Source organism: Hypanus sabinus, chromosome 6 (assembly GCF_030144855.1).
Source record: "Hypanus sabinus isolate sHypSab1 chromosome 6, sHypSab1.hap1, whole genome shotgun sequence".
NCBI lineage: Eukaryota > Metazoa > Chordata > Chondrichthyes > Myliobatiformes > Dasyatidae > Hypanus > Hypanus sabinus.
In genome coordinates this window covers 127,099,916-127,120,620 of record NC_082711.1, presented here as the reverse complement: position 1 = coordinate 127,120,620, position 20,705 = coordinate 127,099,916, and positions in this window count along the sequence as shown.

Here is a 20,705-nt window from a genome sequence, read left to right as displayed (position 1 = left end):
CCCTGAGGTGTCTCAGGCAGGGTTCGTTCCCGCCAGTACCCCTGAGGTGTCTCAGGCAGGGTTCGTTCCCGCCAGTACCCCTGAGGTGTCTCAGGCAGGGTTCGTTCCCGCCAGTACCCCTGAGGTGTCTCAGGCAGGGTTCGTTCCCGCCAGTACCCCTGAGGTGTCTTAGGTCCTGCGAGTGCCCTGAGGTGTTTTGCCTAGGGTTCAGATCCTGCAAGTTGATCTGAAGTGCCTCAGGCAGGGTTCATAGAAACATAGCACAATACAGGCCCTTCGGCCAATAATACTGTGCCGAACATATACTTATCTACTTACTTGAAATTACCGGGGGATACCTATACGCCTCTGTTTTTCTAAGCTCCATGTATCTATCTAAGAGTCTCTTAAAAGACTCTGTTGTATCTACCTCCACCACCATCGCTGGCAGCCAGTTCCATGCAGTCACCATACTCTGTATAAAAAACTTACCCATGACATCTCCTCTTTACCTACTTCCAAGCACCTTAAAACTGTGCTGTCTTGTGTTAGCCATTTCAGCCTTGGTAAAAAGCCACTGACTATCTACATGATCAATGCTTCTCATCATCTTATATACCTCTATCAGGTCACCTCTCATCCTCCGTCGCTCCAAGGAGAAAAGGCCAAGTTCACTTAACCTATCCTCATAGGGCATGCTCCCCAATCCAGGCAACACCCTTGTAAATCTCCTCTGCACCCTTTCTCTAGTTTCCACATCCTTCCTGTAGTGAGGTGACCAGAACTGATCACAGTACTCCAAGTGGGGTCTGACCAGGGTCCTATATAGCTGCAACATTACCTCTCGACTCTTAAACTCAATCCCATGGTTGATGAAGACTAATTCACTGTTTGCCTTCTTAACCACATGGGCAACCTGCACAGTAGTTTTTAGTGTCCTATGGACTCGAACCCCAAGATCCCTCTGATCCTCCACACTGCCAAAAGTCTTACCATTAAAGTTATATTCTGCCATCATATCTGACCTACCAAAATGAACCACTTCACACTTATCTGGGTTGAACTCCATCTGCCACTTCTCAAACCGGTTTTGCATCCTATCGATGTCCCACTACAAACTCTGACAGCCCTCCACATTATCCACAATACCCCCAAACTTTGTGTCATCAGCAAATTTACGAACCTATCCCACTACTTCACGCCCAAGTCATTTATAAACTTCACGAAGAGAAAGGGTCCCAGAACAGAACCCTCAGGCACATCACTGGTCACCGACCTCCATGCAGAATATGACCCATCTACAACTACTCTTTGCCTTCTATGTACAAGCCAACTCTGGATCCACAAAGCAAAGATCTGGATCCCATGCCTCCTTACTTTCTCAATAAGCCTTATCAAATGCCTTGCTGAAATCCATATACACTACATCTACTGCTCTAACTTCATCAACACGTTTAGTCACATCCCCAAAAGATTCAATCAGGCTCATAAGGCATGACCTGCCTTTGACAAAGCCATACTGACTATCCCTAATCATATTCTTCCTCTCCAAATAAGATCCTGCCTCTCAAGATCTTTTCCATCAACTTACCAACCACTGAAGTAAGACTCACTGGTCTATAATTTTCTGGGCTATCTGTACTCCCTTTCTTGAATAAGGAAACAATATCTGCAACCCTCCAATTCTCTGGAACCTCTCCTCTCCCCATTGTTGATGGAAACATCATTACCAGAGACTCAGCAATCTCGTCCCTTGCCTCCCACATTTCGTCCAGTCCCAGATGCTTTCCAAAAGCTCCAGCACATCCTCTTCCTTAATGTCTATAACCATATAACCATATACCAATTACAGAACAGAAACAGGCTATCTCAACCCTTCTAGTCTGTTCTGAACGCTTAATGTCACCTAATCCCACTGACCTGCACTCAGCCCATAACCCTCCATTCCTTTCCTGTTCATGTACCTATCCAACTTTGCTTTAAATGACAATACTGAACCTGCCTCTAAAACTTCTACTGGAAGCTCATTTACTCTCTGAGTAAAGAAATTCCCCCTCATGTTACCTTTAATCTTTTGCCCCCTAAGTCTAAACTCATGTCCTCTTGTTTGAATCTCCCCTACTCTCAATGGAAAAAGCCTATCCACGTCAACTCTATCTATCCCCCTCATAATTTTAAATACCTCTATCAAGACCCCCTCAACCTTCTACGCTCCAAAGAATAAAGACTGAACTTGTTCAATCTTTCCCTGCAATTTAGGTGCTGAAACCCAGGTAACGTTCTAGTAAATCTTCTCTGTACTCTCACTATTTTGTTGACATCTTTCCTATAATTCGGTGACTAGAACTGTACACAATACTCCAAATTCGGCCTTACCAATGCCTTATACAATTTTAACATTACATCCCAACTCCTATACTCAATGCTCAATAGTATTTGTAAATACTAATTTATAAAGGCCAACATTCCAAAAGCTTCCTTCACCACCCTATCCACATGAGATTCCACATTCAGGGAACTATGCACCATTATTCCTAGATCACTCTGTTTGACTACATTCTTCAATGCCCTACCATTTACCATGTATGTTCTATTTGGATTAGTCCTACCAAAATGTAGCACCTCACACTTATAAGCATTAAACTCCATCTGCCATCGCTCAGCCCACTCTTCTAACTGACCTAAATCTCTCTGCAAACTTTGAAATCCTACTTCATTATCCACAACGCCACCTACCTTAGTATCATCTGCATACTTACTAATCCAATTTACCACCCTATCATCCAGATCATTAGTGTATATGTCAAGGAACATTGGACCCAGTACAAATCCCTGAAGCACACCACTAGTCACCGGCCTCCAACCTTACAAACTGCTATCCACCTTTACTCTCTGGCATCTCCCATCCAGTCACTGTTGAATCCATTTTACTACTTCAATATTAATACCTAACGATTGAACCTTCCTAACTAACCTTCTGTGCGGAACCTTGTCAAAGGCCTTATTGAAGTCCATATAGACAACATCCACTGCTTTACCCTCGTCAACTTCCCTTGTAACTTCTTCAAAAAATTCAATGAGATTTGTCAAACATGACCTTCCACGCACAAATCCATATTAACTGTTACTAAACAGACCCTTTCTATCCAATGAATTATATATACCATCTCTAAGAATACTTTCCATTAATTTACCCACCTATAATTGCTAGGTTTACTCTTAGAACCCTTTTTAAATAATGGAACCACATAAGTGATATGCCAATCCTCCAGCACCATTCCTGTTTCTAATGACATTTGAAAGATTTCTGTCAGAGCCCCTGCTATTTCTACACTAACCTCCCTCAAGGTCCTAGGGAATATCGTGTCAGGATCAGAGATTTATCCACTTCTTTATTCCTTAAAAGCGCCAGTACTTCCTCCACTTTAATCGTCATAGTTTCCATAACTTCCCTATTTGTGTCCCTTACCTTACACGATTCAATATCCTTCTCCTTAGTGAATACCGAAGAAAAGAAATTGTTCAAAATCTTCCCCATCTCTTTCGGCTCCACACATCACTGTCCACTCTGATTCTCTAAGGGACCAACTTTATCCCTCACTATCCTTTTGCTATTAATATAACTGTAGAAACCCTTTGGATTTATTTTCACCTTACTTGCCAAAGCAACCTCATATCTTCTTTTAGCTTTTCTAATTTCTTTCTTAAGATTCTTCTTACATTCTCCATATTCCTCGAGCACCTTATTTACTCCATGCTGCCTATATTTATTGCAGATCTCCCTCTTTTTCCTAACCAAGTTTCTAATATCCCTTGAAAACCATGGTTCTCTCAAACTTTTTAACCTTTCCTTTCAACCTAACAGGAACATAAAGATTCCGTGCCCTCAAAATTTCACCTTTAAATGACTGCCATTTCTCTATTACATCCTTCCCATAAAACAAATTGTCCCAATCCACTCTTTCTAAATCCTTTCGCATCACCACAAAGTTAGCCTTTCTCCAATCAAAAATCTCAACCCTGGGTCCAGTCCTATTCTTCTACATAATTATATTGAAACTAATGGCATTGTGATCACTGGATCCGAAGTGCTCCCCAACACATACCTCTGTCACCTGACCTATTTCATTCCCTAACAGAAGATCCAACACGGCCCCTTCTCTAGTTGGTACCTACTTCTCTAGTATGTATTGCTGCAAAAAACTATCCTGCACACATTTTACAAACTCCAAACCATCCATCCCTTTTACAGTGTGGGCTTCCCAGTCTATGTGTAGAAAATTTAAATCTTCCACAATCACAACTCTGTGCTTACTACAAATATCTGCTATCTCCTTGCAAATTTGCTCCTCCATTTCTCACTCCCTATTAGTTTATCTATAATACACACCTATAAGTGTTACTACACCTTTCCCGTTCCTCAATTCCACCCGAATAGTCTCCCTAGACGAGCCCTCTGATCTATCCTGCCAGAGCACCGCTATAATACTTTCTTTGACAAGCAATGCAACACCCCCCTCTCTTGTCCCTTCGATTTTATCATACCTGAAGCAATGAAATCCAGGAATATTTAGTTGCCAATCATACCCCTCCTGAAACCATGTTTCACTAATAGCTACAACATCATATTTCCAGTAATCGATCCATGCTCTAAGCTCATCCACCTTTCTTACAATGCTCCTAGCATTAAAATAAATGCATGTAAGAAATTCTCCACCTCTTCCTCTCTGTTTATCTCTACCACTACAAAGAACTTAATTGTCTTCTTTTTCTTCCTTCTCCCATACATCTGTTCCTACACTCTGGTTCCCCTCCCCCCTCATATCTAGTATAAATCCACTGGAGCCTCTCTAGCAAACCTACCTGCAGGAATATTTGTCCCCCTCCAGTTCAGATGTAAACCGTCCCACCCGAACAGGTCCCACCTTCCCTGGAAAACTGCCCAATTATCTATAAATCTGAAGCCCTCCCTCCTGCACCATGTCTTCAGCCACGTGTTGATCTGCACTATCTTACTATTTCTAAACCCACCTGCACGTGGCACTGGTAGCAATCCTGAGATTGCTATCCTGGAGGACTTGTCCTTTAACTTGGCACCTAGCTCCCTAAACTCACCTTTCAGGACCTCCTCACTCTTCCTACCCACGTCATTGGTCCCTACATGGACCACGACATCCGGCTGCTCACCCTCCCTTGTGAGAATACTGAGAGCTCGAACCGAGATATCGCGGGCCCAGGCACCAGGGAGACAACAGATCATCTGGGTTTCTCGATCTCTTCCACAGAACCTCCTATCTGTCCCCTTAACTATTGGATCCCCTATCACTACTGCTCTCCTCTTTTCCCTCCTTCCTTTCTGAGCTGAGGGTCCAGTCTCGGTGCCAGAGATGCAACCACTGCAACTTGTCCCTGGGAGGTCGTCCCCACCAACAGTATCCAAAACGGTATACTTATTGTTGATGGGAACGGCCACAGGGGTGCTCTGCTCTTCCTATCTATTCCCCTTCCTTCTCCTGACAGTCTCCCAACTACCTGTCTCCTGACTCCTAGGGGTGACGTATCTCCCTGAAACTCCCATCTATTTCTGCCTCTGCCTCCCGAATGATCTGAAGTTCATCCAGCTCCAGCTCCAGATCCCTAACACGGTTTGTCAGGAGCTGCAGCTGGATGCACCTTTTACAGGTGTAGTCATCAGGGACAACTGTGCTCGCCCTGACTTCCCACATACTGCAAATAGAGCACTCAACTGCCCTAACTGCTGCCTCCATTACCTACTCCTAATCTAATTAGATTAATTAAAGGAGCTTACCCGGGCTTACCTCACCTGGAGTGAAGCTCGTACTCAGCCTCTGCTCGCTATTTAAATTCTCCCGCTTCCTCACAAGCCGATTTTCACGCGCTTGCGCAGTTGAGCCCCATTCAACCTGGCCTCTGCCTGTTCACGCCGAAGCCTGATTGAGCCAGAGCCGACCCACTCTGCCTCAGTCCACTCCCACAATGGCCGCTGTATATGGTGGTCCTTCTTATCGAACCTTTGGCGCGCTACGTCACGCGCCTGCGCAGTCTAGCTTCTTTGCCGTGATCAGTTTAAAAACAGCTTCTCTCTGAGCTTCTTTTACTTCTACCATCTCCGCCTCTTGCTGCAATTTATGCTCAAGCTTTTCAATCCACTGTAAGCCATCCCTACAATTCTCAAGATCCTTTTCCCTAGTGAATACTGAAGCAAAGTATTAAGTACCTCTACTATCTCCTCCAGTTCCAGACACACTTTTCCACTGTCACACTTGATCAGTCCTAATCTCTCACGTCTTATCCTCTTGCTCTTCTTCCTTTCTTTATTTGTTTGTTTTGTTTTTGGGCCTGTTATTTCACTGATTTTAAATGAACAATTCAATCTCTTGGTTGATACTGAAACCACTATCCATTCTTCTAATTGGTAGCGAGATATACATCAGTGAACTATAGTAGGATTTGCAGGACAGTCAGTCTCTTTACCTGTTTCTTGTAAAGTTACTTATCAACTGTTTAGAAATGAAGGAGGTAAACATTTTCTTATAGCACAAGACACACTGATTAATCTGTGAGGACCGGTTGTCCCTTGCAACTGGAATACTTCCCTGAAGAGGTGCAACTCCAGGGCATTAGCGGCAGATCAATCAGTTTGAAGAGTGGGCTTCGCAAAGGTTGGGGAGAAGTGCACAGACACAGTAGCTTGTCGTCACACAAGGACACTGAAAAGGCTCCAAAATAAAATTAACCATGGTGTACAAAAGATGTAGGAGATGCCAATCAATATTAGGAAAGTTAAAATCTCCCATCATAACAACCCTATTATTATTGCACTGTTACAGAATCTGCCTCCCTATCGGCTCCTTGATGTCTCTGTTAATGTGGTCTATGAGAATTTATTTCTAGATTTGGAAACCATGAGTTTACCAATACCCCCACTTTATGAGTGCTACAAGAGTTAACAAAAGCCTTGCAGTATAAACATCACGTTGCCTGCCCATAATCTACGGGGGCAGTAGAAAGACAAAATGGGGTCCTGAACAACATTGGCTAACTGTACTAAAGTGGCCAGAGCACTTCCACTGGCACTCATGTCAATGCACTGCATTCCAAATCGTATGACAGGCCTATCTCTGCATGAGATGGTTTTGGGACATCCCATGCATGTGCCAGTTGCTCCTCCCCTTTTGGTTAAACAAATAGCTGGGAAATAGGGTATTAGTGAGATCCTACCAATGAAATAATTGCCTTGACCCCTGGTGGGAAGGCCCATTTCAAGTACTGATTACCAATATATTGCTCTGAAAGTGCAAGGGAAGCCATCTTGAGTCTATGCTGCTTGCAACCTTAAGTGATCAAAGTTCAAAGTAAATTTATTATCAAAGTACATATATGTCACCATATATAAACCTGAGATTTATTTTCTTGAGGGCATGTTGAGTTGGCATTCATCAGCAGTGGGTCTGAGTACAAGAGCCGTGAGGTAGTGTTATAGTTAAGTAAAACCTTGATCAGATCCCATTTGGAATACTGTGTTCAGTTCTGGTCACCTCACTACAGAAAGGATGTGGATAATATAGAGGAAGTGCAGAGGAGATTTACAAGAATATTGGAGGGCGTACCTTATGAGAATAGGTTGAGTGAACTCGGCCTTTTCTCCTTAGAGTGACAGGGGATGAGAGGTGACCTGATAGAGGTGTGTAAGATTGATTGTGTGGATAGCCAGAGGCTGTTTCCCAGGGCTGAAATGGCTGACACAATGGGGCATAGTTTTAAGGTGCTTGGAAATAGGTACTGAGGGGATGTCAGAGATAAGTTTTTCACACAGAGTGGTGGGTGCATGGAATGCACTGTTGGCAGCAGTAGTGGAAGTGGATACAATAGGGTCTTTTAAGAGCCTCTCAGATGAGTATCTGACAGATAGAAAAATAGATGGCTATGCACTAGGAAAATTCTAGGCAGTTTCTAGAGTAGGTTACATAGTTGGCACAACATTGAAGAGCCTGTAATGTGCTGTAAGTTTCTGTTATATGTTCTATGTTCAGTAAATCATAGAACCATAATAGAATCAATGAAATACTGCACCTAACAGTATGAACATCGGTGAATGTGCAAAAGTCACCAAAATGTGCAAAGACAAAAGAAAAAGAGAAATAATAATAAGAAATAAATAAGCAAAAAATATTGTAAACATGAAATGAAGAGTCCTTGAAAGTAAGTCCATGATTTATGGGAACAATTCAGTGATGGGGCCAATGGAGTTGAATGAAGTTACCTCTTCTGGTTCAAGAACTATTCCTGAACATGGTGGTGTGAGTCCTGAGGCTCCTGTACCTTCCTCCTGATGGCAGCAGTAAGAAGAGAACATGTCAAAAGTGATGGAGGTCCCTGATGATGGATGCTGCTTTCCTGCGACAAGGCTCCATGTAAATGGAAAGGGCTTTACCTGTGATGTGCTGGGCATTATCCATTTCTTTTTGTATGTGTAACTGGCTGTAAGGATTCAATGCTAATGTAATGGTGTCTCTGTAATGTTTCACTGCTAAGGCTAATGAAGTGGCTTCTCTGTAATGTTCACTGCTGAGGTAACAATTTCTCTGTAGCAGCAATGACTGGAGGTTATGACTGGAGATAACAGGACTGTGGTTTGCATGTTAGCCAATCAGGAGATCAGAAACATAGAAAACATACAGCACAATACAGGACCTCCAACCCACAAAGCTGTGCCGAACATGTCCCTACCTTAGAACTACCTAGGCTTACCCATAGCCCTCTGTTTTTCTGTGCACCAGGTAGCCATTCAGGAGTCACTTAAAAGACCCTATCATTTTCACCTCCACCAATGCCGCCGGCAGCCCATTTCACTGCATAAAAAACTTACCCTGACATCTCCTCTGTACCTACTTCTAATCACCTTAAAATGATACCCTCTCGTGCTAACCATTTCAGCCCTGGGGAAAAGCTTCTGACTATCTACACAATCAATGCCTCTACCAAGTCACCTCTCATCCTCCATCGCTCCAAGAAGAAAAGACCGAGTTCATTCAATCGATTCTCATAAGACATACTCCCCAATACAGGCAACATCCTTATAAATCTCCTCTGCAGCCTTTCTATGGCTTTCACATCCTTCCTATAGTGAGGTGACCAGAGTTGAGCACAGTACTCCAAGTGGGGTCTGACCAGGGTCCTACATAGCTGCAATATTACCTCTCGGCTCTTAAACTCAATCCCACAATTGATGAAGGCCAACATGGCTTCTTAACCACAGAGTCAACCTGCGTAGCAGCTTTGAGTGTCCTATCAACTCAGACCCCAAGATCCCTCTGATCAATGGTAAGACTGCCAAGAGTCTTACATTAATACTATATTCTGCCATCATATTTGACCTAACAAAATGAACCACCTCACGCTTACCTGGGTTGAAATCTATCTGCCTCTTCTCAGCCCAGTTTTGCATCCTATCAATATCCTGTTGTAACCTGTGACCTTTGTGTCATCAGCAAATTTACTAACCCATCCTTCCACTTCCTCATCCAGGTCATTTATAAAAATCACAAAGAGTAAGGATCCCAGAACAGATCCCTGAGGCACACCACTGGTGACTGACCTCCGTGCAGAATATGACCCGTCTACAACCACTCTTTGCCTTCTGTGGACAAGCCAGTACTGGATCCATAAAGCAATGTCCCCTTGGATCCCATGCCTCCTTACTTTCTCAAAAAGCCTTGCATGGGGTACCTTATCAAATGCCTTGCTAATACCCATATACGCTACATCTACGGCTCTACCTTCATCAATATGCTTAGTCACATCCTCAAAAAATCCAATCAGGCTCATAAGACACGACCTGCCTTGGACAAAGCAATGCTGACTATTCCTAATCATATCATGCCTATCAGGATATAAATCCTGCCTGTCAGGATCTTCTCGATCAATTTACCAACCACTGAAGTAAGACTCACTGGTCTATAGTTTCCTGGGCTATCTCTAATCCCTTTCTTGAATATTGGAACAACATCTCTTTCTTAATATCTACATGTTCAAACTTTTCAGTCCACTGTAAGTCATCCCTACAATCGCCAAGATCCTTTTCTGTAGTGAATACTGAAGCAAACTATTCATTAAGTATCTCCACTATTTCCTCTGGTTCCGTATACACCTTTCCATTGTCACACTTGATTGGTCCTATTCTCTCACGTCTTATCTTCTTGCTCTTCACATACTTGTAGAATGCCTTGGGGTTTTCCTTAATCCTGCCCTCCAAGGCCTTCTCATGGCCCCTTCTGGCTGTCCTAATTTCATTCCTAAACTTCTTCCTGCTAGCCTTATAATCTTCTTGATTCATATCATTCCCTATCTTTTTGAACGTTTCACATGTTTTTCTTTTCTTGACCAGATTTACAACAGCTTTTGTGCACCATGGATCTTATACCCTACCATTCTTTCCATGTCTCATTGGAACGTACCTACTCAGAACCCCACACAAATATAAAGAACAATGTAGCACAGTACAGGCCATTCAGCCCACAATGTCATACCGACCCTTAAACACTGCCTCCCATATAACCCCCCACCTTAAATTCCTCTATATACCGGTCCAGTGGTCTCTTAAATTCCACTAGTGTATTTGCCTCCACCACTGACTCAGGCAGTGTATTTCGCACACACCAACCATTCTCGGATTTAAAATCTTCCTCAAATATCCCTCTTGAACTTTCCTCCCCTTCCCTTAAAGCCATGTCCTCTTGTACTGAGCAGTGATGCCCTGAGGAAGAGGTGCTGGCTGTCCACTCTATCTATTCCTCTTAATATCTTGTATGCCTCTATCATGTCTCCTTTCATCCTCCTTCTCTCCAGAGAGTAAAGTCCTAGCTCCCTTAATCTCTGCTCATAATGCATACTCTCTAAACCAGGCAGCATCCTGGTAAATCAACACGTACAAATAAGCTGGATGAACTCAGCAAGTCAGGCAGCATCTGTTGAAATGAGCAGTCAACGTTTTGGGCTGAGACCCTTCGTCAGGACTGAAGAAGGAGGGGGTAGGGACCCTATAAGGAAGGGCCATATAAACCCACTGACTCCCATAACTACCTGGATTATACCTCTTCCCATCCTGCCAAATTTCAACGGATGCTGCCCAACCTGCTGAGCTCATCCAACTTTTGTACATGTTGATTTGACCACAGCATCTGCAGTGTACTTTGTTTATCCTGGTAAATCTCCTCTCTACCCTTTCCAATAATTCCACATCCTTCCTATACTGAGGCGAATAGAACTGTACACAGTACTCCAAGTGTGGCCTAACCAGAGTTTCATAGAGCTGCATCATAACCCCACGACTCTTAAACTCTATTCCTCAACTTATGAAAGCTAACACTCCATAAGCTTTCTTAACTACCCTATCTACCTGTGAGGCAACTTACAGGTATCTGTGGACATGTACCCCCAGATCCCTCTGCTCCTCCACACCCCCAAGTATCCTGCCATTTACTTTGTACTCTGCCTTGGAGTTTGTCCTTCCAAAGTGAAGCACCTCACACTTCTCCGGGTTGAACTCCATCTGCCACTTCTCAGCCCACTTCTGCATCCTATCAATATCTGTCTGCAATCTTTGACAATCCTAAACACTATCCACAACACCACCAAACATTGTGTTGTCTGCAAACTTGCCAACCCACCCTTCTACCCCCACAACCAGGTCGTTAATAAAAATCACGAAAAGCAGAGGTCCCAGAACAGATCCTTGTGGGACACCACTAATCACAACCCTCCAATCCAAATGTACTCCCTTCATCACGACCCTTTGCTTTCTGCAGGCAAGTCAATTCTGAATCCACCTGGCCAAACTTCCCTGGATCCCATGCCTTATAACTTTCTAAATAAGCCAACCTTGTGGTACCTTGTCAAATGCCTTACTAAAATCCATGTAGATCACATCCACTGCACTACCCTCATCTATATGCCTGGTCACCTCCTCAAAGAACTCTATCAGGCTTGTTAGACATGATCTGCCCTTCACAAAGCCATGCTGACTGTCCCTGATCAGACCATGATTCTCTAAATGCCCATAGATTCTATCTCTAAGAATCTTTTCCAAAAGCTTTCTCACCACAAACATAAGGCTCACTGGTCAATAATTATCTGGACGATCCCTACTACCTTTTTTGAACAAGGGGACAACATTCACCCCCCCCCCCCAATCCTCCGATACCATTGTGGACAATGAGGACATAAAGATCCTAGCCAGAGGTTCAGCAATCTCTTTCCTTGCCTCATGAAGCAGCCTGGGGAATATTCAGTCAGGCCCTGGGGACTTATCCATCCTAATGTATTTTAACAACTCCAGCACCTCTTCTCCCTTAATATCAAAGTATATCCCCTGAACATGTGCCACATTTCTTCGGTAAGTTTCCCTGAGAACATCTGTTTCCAACTTATGCTTCCAAGTTCCTACCTGATCAAGTCAAGTCACTTTTTATTGTCATTTCGACCATAATTGCTGGTACAGTACACAGTAAAAATGAGATAACGTTTTTCAGGACCGTGATGTTACATGACACAGTACAAAAACTAGACTGAACTACATGAAGACTGCACAGAAAAAAAATACATTAGACTACAGACCTACCCAGGAATGCATAAAGTGCGCAAAAACAGTGCAGGCATTACAATAAATAATAAACAAGACAATAGGGCAGTAAGATGTCAGTCCAGGCTCTAGGTATTAAGGAGTCTGATAGCTTGGGGAAAGAAGCTGTTGCATAATCTGGTCATGACATCCCAAATGCTTCGCTGCCTTTTCCCAGACGGCAGGAGGGAGAACAGTTTGTATGAGGGGTGCATGGGGTCCTTCATAATGCTGTTTGCCTTACGGATGCAGCGTGTAGTGTAAATGTCCGTAATGGGGGGAGGAGAGACCCTGATGATCTTCTCAGCTGACCTCACTATCCGCTACAGTGTCTTGCAATCCAAGATGGTGCAATTTCTGAACCAGACAGTGATGCAGCTGCTCAGGATGCTCTCAATACAACCCCTGTAGAATGTGATGAGGATGGGGGGTGGGAGATGGACTTTCCTCAGCCTTCGCAGAAAGTAGAGACGCTGCTGGACTTTCTTTGCTATGGAGCTGGTGTTGAGGGACCAGGTGAGATTCTCCACCAGGTGAACACCAAGAAATTTGGTGCTTTACGATCTCTAACAAGGAGCCGTCAATGTTCAGCAGGGAGTGGTCGCTCCATGCCCTCCTGAAGTCAAAAACCATTTCTTTTGTTTTATTCACATTCAGAGACAGATTGTTGGCTTTGCACCAGTCCATTAGCCGCTGCACCCGCTCTCTGTAAGCTGATTCATCATTCTTGCTAAAGAGACCCACCACGGTCGTGTCATCGGTGAACTTTATGATGTGGTTCAAGCTGTGTGTTGCAGCACAGTCATGGGTCAGCAGAGTGAACAACAGTGGACTGAGCACTCAGCCCTGGGGGGCCCTCGTGCTCAGTGTGATGGCATTAGAGATGCCGCCTCCGATCCAGACTGACAGGTCTCCCAGTCAGGAAATATAGAATCCAGTTGCAGAGGGAGGTGTTCAGGCCCAGTAGGCTCAGCTTTCCAATCAGTTTCTGAGGGATGATTGTGTTGAATGCTGAACTGAAGTCTATGAACAGCATTCAGACTTATGTGTCTTTTTTGTCCAGGTGGGTTAGGGCCAGCTGGAGGGTGATGGCAATGGCATCATCTGTTGAGCGGTTGGGATGATACGCAAACTGCAGGGGGTCCAGTGAGGGGGCAGCAGGGTCTTGATGTGCCTCATGTCAAGCCTCTCGAAACACTTCATGATGATGGATGTAAGTGCAATGGGACAGTAGTCATTTAGGCAGGACACTGAAGACTTCTTCGGCACGGGGTTGATGGTGGCGGCCTTGAAGCACGTTGGAACGGTGGCGCTCCTCATAGTTCCCCTTACTCTAATTAAACGTTTCCCTAACTTGTCTTTTCCTATCCATTTCCAATGCTATGGTAAAGGAGATAGAATTGTGATCACTATCTCCAACTGAGAGACCTGACACCTGACCAGGTTCATTTCCAAATACCAGATCAAGTACAGCTTCTCCTCTTGTAGGCTTATCTATATATTGTGTCAAGAAACCTTCCTGGACACACCTAACAAACTCCACCCCATCTAAACCCCTCACTCTAGGAAGATTCCAATCAATATTTGGAAAATTAAAATCTCCCATCACAACAACTCTGTTATTATTACTCCTTTCCAGAATCTGTCTCTCTATCTGCTCCTTGATGTCCCTGTTACTATTGGATGGTCTATAAAAAAACACCCAGTCGAGTTATTGACCCCTTCCTATTCCTAACTTCCACCCACAGAGACTCTGTAGACAACCCCTTCATGACTTGCTCCTTTTCTGCAGCCATGACACTATCTCTGATCAGCAGTGCCACACCGCCATCTCTTTTGCCTCCCTCCCTATCCTTTCTGAAACATCTAAAGCCTGGCACTTAAAGTAGCCATTCCTGCCCCTTCACCATCCAAGTCTCCTTAATAGCCACAACATCATAGCTCCAAGTGCTGATCCACGCTCTAAGCTCATCAGCTTTATTCATGATACTCCTTGCATTAAAATAGACACATCTCAAACCATCGAACTCTCCTCTCTATCATCTGCCTATCCTTCCTCTCTCAGGCTACATCTACACTACACCAGATAAATCCGTAACCAAAGCTTTTACTCTTCGTTTTTACCCTCCATCCACACTAAAACAGCATTTACGTCTCCCGAAACCGGAGCTTTCCAGAAATGCTTTTCAGGGTGTGTATTTTTGAAAACGCTGATTCAGCAGATCAGTGTGACTGGGGTAACCGGAGAAATCTGTAAGCACTGTCAGACAGCAGCACGCCATTTCATTGTTTTCTTGAACGCAACCTAACTATTTCAGAACAGACGGCAACAAGACTGAAGCCAGAAGAGTTAGAAATGTACTCACCAAATACTTTGACCCTTAACTTACTGAATAAATAAGTATACTCACTTTGCCCTGTTTTCTGTCCTTGCTCGTATGAAGGTGGTTTACCTATTTATGCAAGTACTTTTCTGACAATATATGTGTAACAGCCTAATGTAACATTGTATGGAAATACAAGATAACACTGATGCAGACATGTTTTATACATTTAACAAGTTTCTTTATTAATGCAACAGAGTTCATCAGTTTTTCAATGTTCATCATCAGCCGGGTCATACTGTCCGTGAACTCCCTGTCAGTTGCTTCCAAACGCTCCAGTATTTGTTCATTTCTAGTCTTAAGTCCTCCTCTGCAAGAGTCTGTCACTTGGCAATTTCCTTTTAAGTTTTTCTAGCCTGTAACTACACAAACGCACACTTTCACAGCGAGATTCAACACCAAACATGTCGCTTGTTTTCGGTAGATGTGTCCTGCGTATGCGCAGTAGGAGGAGATTCGCCGAAATATCCGTTTCAATGTGGACAGAGATATCTTTAAAAACGCATAGTGTGGACGCCTATCGTTTTTACGCAAAACTTGCATTTTCAAAATTATCCGGTCTAGTATGGACGTAGTCTCACTGTCTCCAATGAGGAGATGAGGTCTGGGAATCGTATATTGAGAGGATAGAACTGTATTGTAATACAAGTGACATGGATAAGAACTCCAATATAATGCAAACAAAATGGAATCTTAGTTTAATGGATGCTAAAACAGACAGGCTTGTACACATCTATGTCCACACTAGACTGGATAATTCTGAAAACATCAGTTTCACATAAAAACAATAGACATCCACACCAGGTGTTTTTGAAAATACCACTGTTCACATTAAAACAGGTATTTTGGCAAATCTCCTCCTACTGGGCACGCACAAGACACATCTACAGAAAACAAGTGACTAGTTTTCCACTGAGGCTAGAAGAGAAAAAAAAACCAGAGGACATGGGTTAAGGGTGAAAAGGGAAAAGTTTAGAGGGAACCTTATGGGGAGCTTCTTCACACAGTAGTGGAAGTGTGGAATGAGCTGCCAGTTGAAGTGGTGAATGGAGGCTCACTTTTAAGAAAGTTTTAAGAAAAACTTGGACAGGTACATGGATGAGAGGAGTATGGAGGGATATGGGCCAGCTGCAGGTCAGTGGGACTAGGCAGAAAAATGGTTCGGCACAGCCAAGAAGAGCCAAAAGGCCTGTTTCTGTGCTGTAATGTTCTATTGTTCAATGGTTTGGTGTCGAATCTCGCCATGAAAGACTTTTGTCCAGTTTGTCCAGTTACAGACTAGAAAATCTTAAAAGGAAATTGCCAAAAGATGGACAGCTGTTGGCTCTCGTGCAGTAGGACTTAAAACTAAAAAAACACAAATACTGGAGCGTATGGAGGCAACCGACAGGGAGTTCACGGACAGATTGACCCAGCTGATGGCGAACATTGAAAAACTGACTAACTCTGTTGCAAAGGGATTTGCAATAGAAATAGAACATAGCACAGTGTACAGCACAGTACAGGCCCATCGGCCCACAATGTTGTGCCAACCCTTAAACCCTGCCCATATATCCCCTTTCCACCTTAAATTCCTCCATATACAAATGTTTGTACATGTCTAGTAGTCTCTTAAATTTCACTAGTGTGTCTGCCTCCACCACTGACTCAGGCAGTTCATTCCATGCACCAACCACGCGCTGAGTAAAAAACCTTCCTCTAATATCCCCCTTGAGCTTTCCACCCCTTACCTTAAAGCCATGTCCTCTTGTATTAGACAGTGGTGTCCTGGGGAAGAGGCGCTGGCTGTCCACTATCTATTCCTCTTAATATCTTGTATACCTCTATCATGTCTCCTCTCATCCTCCAAAGAGTAAAGCCCTAGCTCCCTTAATCCCTTAATCAATGATGAGGAATATGATGGCTCCCCCCCAGTACCTAACCCTAACCCTAAAGCAGCAAGCAAGAAATTGTTGCAATTTTACAAAATCACTTGAACCCTAAACTGCTAGTAATAGCAGAGATTAGGATTTCACAAAACAAAGCAGTCAATGGATGAAAGCATCGCAGAAATGCACAAACTTTCCGAGTACTGTGATTTTGGAGATAGGCTTTGTGATGCATTAAGGGCAAGTGTGTATGTGGCATACATAGTCAAAACACTCAGAAGAGGCTACTGGCAGAAGTAGACCTAGCCACAGAATGGGCTTTGACTATTGCAACATCAGAGACAACAAGAAAGGAATCAAAATCAGAATCAGGTTTATTATCACCAGCATGTGATGTAAAATTTGTTAACTTAGCACCAGCAGTTCAATGCAATATATAATCTAGCAGAGAGAAAAAAATAATAAATAAAATAATAATAATAATAATAAGTGAGTAAATCAATTACACTATATGTATATTGAATAGATTTTTTAAAACATACAAAAACAGAAATACTGTATATTTTTTTTTAAAAGTGAGGTTGTGTCCAAAGATACAATGTCCATTTAGGAATTGGATGGCAGAGGGAAAGAAGCTGTTCCTGAATTGTTGAGTGTGTGCCTTCAGACTTTTGTGCCTCCTACCTGATGGTAACAGTGAGAAAATGGCCTGCCTTGGGTGCTGAAGGTCCTTAATAATGGACGCTGCCTTACTAAGACACCACTCCCTGAAGATGTCCTGGGTACTTTGTAGGCTAGCACACAAGACAGATCTGACTAGGTTTACAACCTTCTGCAGCTTCTTTCGGTCCTGTGCAGTAGCCCCTCCATACCAGACAGTGATGCAGCCTGTCAGAATGCTCTCCACGGTACAACTATAGAAGTTTTTGAGTGAATTTATTGACATGTCAAATCTATTTGAACTCCTAGTAAAGTATAGCCGCTATCTTGCCTTCTTTATAATTGCATTGAAATGTTGGGACCAGGTTAGATCCTCAGAGCATTGACACCCAGGGTCTTGAAGCTGCTCACTCTCTCCACTTCTGATCTCTCTATGTGTTCCTTCGCCTTACCCTTCCTGAAGCTGACAATCTGCTCTTTTGTCTTACTGATGTTGAGTACCAGGTTGTTGCTATGGAACCACTCCACAAGTTGGCATATCTCACTCCTGAACACCCTCTCACCACCACCTGAGGTTCTACCAACAATGGTTGTATCATCAGCAAATTTATAGATGGTATTTGAGCTATGCCCAGCCACACAGTCATGTGTATGCAGAGAGTAGAGCAGTGGGCTAAACACATACCCCTGAGGTGCACCAGAGTTGATTGTCAGCAGGATGTTATCACCAGTCTGCACAGATTGTGGTCTTTCAGTTAGGAAGTTGAGGATCCAGTTGCAGAGGGAGGTAGGTATAGAGGCCTCTGATCAGCAACTTCTCAATCAGGATTGTGGGAATGACGGTGTTAAAAGCTGAGCTATACTTGATGAACATAGGTGTTTGTGTTGTCCAGGTGGTCTGAGGCCGTGTGAAGAGCCATTGAAATTGCATCTGTCATTGACCTATTGTGGTGATAGGCAAATTGCAATGGGTCCAGGTCCTTTTTGAGGCAGGAGTTCAGTCTAGTCATGACCAACCTCTGAAAGCATTTCAGCACTGTCAATATGAGTGCTACTGGGTGATAGTCATTAAGGCAGCACATTATTAGTCTTAGGCACTGGTATAATTGTTGCCTTTTTGAAGTGGGAATTTCCGCCCGTAGCAGTGTGAGGCTAAAAATGTCCTCAACTGTGCTAGTTGGTTGGCACAGGTTTTCAGAGCCTTACCAGACACTCCATCGGGACCTTCCACCTTGTGAGGGTTCACTCTCTTTAAAGACAGTCTTACATCGGCCTCTGAGACAGAGATCACAGGGTCATCAGGTGCAGCAGGGGTCTTCACAGCTGTAGTTGTGTTCTCCCTTTCAAAGTGAGCATAGAAGGCATTGAGTTCATCTGGTAGTGAAGCATCACTGCCATTCATGCTATTGGGTTTCATTTTGCAGAAAGAATGTCTTCCAGACCTTGCCAGAGTTGCCATACATCCGATGTCACCTCCAACCTCATTTGAAATTTTCTCTTGGTCCTTTAAATAGCTCTCCGCAAATCATACCTGGTTTTCTAGTACAGGCTTGGGTCGCCAGACTTGAATGCCACAGATCTATCCTTCAGTAGATGACATACCTTCTGGTTCATCCAAGGATATGTCAGAACGAATGAAAATAAGTTTAGAATGTGAAATGCACAAAACGTCCCTGAATGTGCAAGAAGCCCAAAATAGTATTACGTAGAAACATAGAAAACCTACAGCACAATACAGGCCCTTCAGCCCACAAAGTTGTGCCAAACATGTCCCCATCTTAGAAATTACTAGGCTTACCTATAGCCCTCTATTTTACTAAGTTCCATGTACCTATCTAAAAGCCTCTTAAAAGACCCTATCGTATCCGCTTCCACCACCATTGCTGGCAGCACATCCCACGCATTCACCACTCTGAGTAAAAGTCTTACACCTGACATCTTTTCTGTACCTGATCCCCAGCACCTTAAACCTGTGTCCTCTTGTGGCAACCATTACAGACATGGGAAAAAGCCTCTGACTCTCCACACGTTAAATGCCAGTCATCATCTTGTACACCTCTATCAGGTCACCTCTCATCCTCCTTCGCTCCAGGGAGAAAAGGCCGAGTTCACTCAACCTATTCTCATAAGGCATGCTCCCCAATCCAGGCAACATCCTTGTAAATCTTCTTTGCACCCTTTCTATGGTTTCCACATCCTTCCTGTAGTGAGGCGACCGGAACTGAGCACAGTACTCCAATTGATGTGCCAAAACCTCCCATAATGCAAATGACTGTTGGTTCAAAGAACAAGTTTGCAGAAAGTGCTACATGCAAGGTCATATAAGTACTTATAAAAAGTATTCACCCCCCTCCCCCAGGAAGTTTTGATGTTTTATTTCTTAAATGCATTTATTTTAATGCTAGAGGCATTGTAAGAAAGGTGGATGAGCTTAGAGCATGGATTGATACCTGGAAATATGATGTTGTAGCTATTAGTGAAACATGGTTGCAGGAGGGGTGTGATTGGCAACTAAATATTCCTGGATTTCATTGCTTCAGGTGTGATAGAAGCAGAGGGACAAGAGGGGGAGGTGTTGCGTTGCTTTTCAGAGAAAATATTACAGCGGTGCTCTAGTAGGATAGGTTAGAGGGCTCGTCTAGGGAGACTATTCGGGTGGAATTTAGGAATGGGAAAGCTGTACTAACATTTATTGGGATGTATTACAGACAATCTAATAGGGAGCGAGAATTGGAGGAGCAAATTTGCAAGGAGATAGCAGATATTTGTAGTAAGCACAGGGTTGTGATTGTGGGAGATTTTAATTTTCCACACAGACTGGGAAGCCCATTCTGTAAAAGGGATGGATGGTTTGGAGTTTGTAAAATAGCTTTTTGCAGCAATACATAGAGGTACCGACTAGAGAAGGGGCAGTGTTGGATCTTCTGTTAGGGAATAAAACAGGTCAGGCGATGGAGGTATGTGTTGGGGAGCACTTTGGGTCCAGTGATCACAATGCCATTAGTTTCAATATAATTATGGAGAAGGATAGGACTGGACCCAGGGTTGAGATTTTTGATTGGAGAAAGGCTAACTTTGAGGAGATGCAAAAGGATTTAGAAGGAGCGGATTGGGACAATTTGTTTTATGGAAAGGATGTAATACAGAAATGGAGGTCATTTAAAGGTGAAATTT